This window comes from Semicossyphus pulcher, unplaced genomic scaffold, assembly GCF_022749685.1.
Source record: "Semicossyphus pulcher isolate SPU_LCO1_2020_fin unplaced genomic scaffold, fSemPul1.0.p SCAF_27, whole genome shotgun sequence".
NCBI lineage: Eukaryota > Metazoa > Chordata > Actinopteri > Labriformes > Labridae > Semicossyphus > Semicossyphus pulcher.
The window spans coordinates 3,049,863-3,052,132 of NW_027211701.1; the positions used below are offsets into that span (position 1 = coordinate 3,049,863).

Below are 2,270 nucleotides of genomic sequence, written 5' to 3' on the forward strand. Positions count from 1 at the left end.
CTGATTTGAACCAGATAATCATGCCTCCTGAGTCCCGACCATTACGTTCGGATTGGATGGATGGGATTATAACCTCAGTGTAACCAAGAGGACAACCAGTGGAGCCGTCTCTCCTGTACCATGTCTCCTGTAGGACAGTGATATCAGAGTCTCTAATCGCTCTCATAAAATCTCGATTTCTGCTTTTTAATCCAAAAGAAGACGATTTTAGACCTTGTATATTCCAACATGTTACTTTAAAAGATTCTGTTTTTAAATCATCATAATATTTTCTGATTTTAAAAAGAATTAAAATAAAAAAAATAATTAAGAAGATGATGCAAACAAGTAGTGACATAATGAGCTTCTGTCTGTTTTTCTACCTTTTATTAGAGCAGAGTAGGTGTCACATGAGATGTCTGTCCCTGAGTTCGCCAGTAGGGGGTTGAGCTGCTGCTCCTCTCACCACCTCAGCAAAGTTCCTTCCAGTGGGCGTGGGGCGACCTGTAGAGCTGGCTGCGCTGCTGGGAGGAGTCGGGTCGAGGGGGCCTCTGGCTGCGTCGGGGAGGCCTGTGTTGATTTGGCTGGGAGGCGTGTTGGTGATGCTGGGGAAGCTGGGATGGCTGTGGTGTTCTGGTGACCCCCGTTGGCCTGGGTGTTAATGTTCCTGATTAAGTCGACATCCTTCAGGGTCTTGGCTAATGGTGTCTATCTTTAAACAAAATAGTTTGCTAACATTAGCTGAGGTTCAGAGAATATGTGGTAATGGCAGTCACCGATGTACCAATAAACATTACAATCCGGTTAATATGAAGACTGAAAGTTAACCCCGCTTAAAATATCATAATTAATTGATGAACACTACGATCAATCGACTGAAGTGGATTAAAAACAAAATAAAACTCTTACCAAACTTGAGAAAGATGGCGGACCTGAGGTATGTGCCACATGGTGTGACGTAATGTGCACAAATTCTTCTTCTTCTTTGGTTTTACTGACGGACTACAAATTGAATCAGAAAAATTCATGTTGATTTTATTGATTTGTTATGAATAAAGGATGAAAATATGTTTAATTGGGTAAAATCAAGTACATTTGTTCTTATAATACCACTGACAGTCAATAACCATATGAGGATGTTTCTAAAGGATTTCTAACTATGAAGACTGAAACAAGGCTCAGCTTTCTGACTTGAGAAGCTGCAGAACCCAAAAACACAATGATCCCATTGAATACAGCATGAAAGCAGATACTTACATATAAACGTTGGTATCCAAGTATCAATAAAAGTGATGAAGTGCATCGCAGAAGTCATAGATCCGACACTTCCAAATGGCAGGCAGGAATGAGCAAGCGGAGCGACGCTGTCTGGGTTTAAGTATGGTAAGTTTGGGTGAAAGGGAGATAAGGGAGTGGCACATTGCCTACGCAACTACTGCACCCAGAGGGAGATACTTGACTGACTCATAACACCAGCCCAAACACACGCAAACACAAACACTCAAAGTCTCTGCAAAAAATGTACAGGATTTATCTGTCTGCCAACTAGGAGGACAGGGCGAGTCTCTGCAGTAACAAGAAGCAACATGAAGCCCAAACATGTACAACAATTACTATTGGTTTTTCCAATGTTGAGTCTTCCAGACTCCTCTGAAGCTGATATGAACCCAGTGTCATCTGCTCGTTATCAACCAACCGAAGCGTCTTGATAACGATTGATAACAAAACATTCGAATCAGGTGTGTATCAAATGAGCATTTTCATGCTAGTGTAACTTGGATTGGGAACCAAGAGATGTTTTATACAAAGGAAGATGGAGGTTTTTAGGCATAGTTTGATAATAAGGTAATTGTGAATTATCCATGTAAATGTACAGACAAATGTGCAGATTGAAACAAAGTGACCGTCAAAAATAGTCAACTGTAATTAAAGAAAGACTTGAGCACTTAAAGCAACTGAGTTGGAAAAACGAGCTCATCTAATAAACTATTGCTGCTGTTGGAATATTTCATTGAGATAAGTTGAAAAGTTTTTTTGCCCATTTACAGTATGATAAATATGGATAAATTAAACTAAAATATAATGTTACGAATCTAGTTTTGTTTACAAACCCCCCTTTTTTAATTAAATTATATTATTATATAAGATTTGAGGCCTTTCTGCAGACAAATCCAACCTGTTCTCTATAAAATCACTACTGTCTGTATTGACATAAGAAAATCAATGAAGAAATCTAAAATAAGACTTTTTAACCCACCAAGAATACTCAACACAGTACAATACAGAGGGCC

The 2,270-nt window shown here is 39.2% G+C and overlaps 1 long non-coding RNA gene across 1 annotated transcript; it reads right to left on the bottom strand.

Moving 5' to 3' along the window:
- Positions 1-368: 368 nt before the first annotated feature.
- LOC138604754 (uncharacterized) lies at positions 369-1,316 on the bottom strand. Its single transcript, XR_011309302.1, has 3 exons — positions 1,237-1,316; positions 889-981; positions 369-691 (listed from the first exon to the last, which is right to left on the bottom strand). It is a non-coding gene; the product is annotated as an uncharacterized lncRNA (long non-coding RNA).
- Positions 1,317-2,270: the final 954 nt, after the last annotated feature.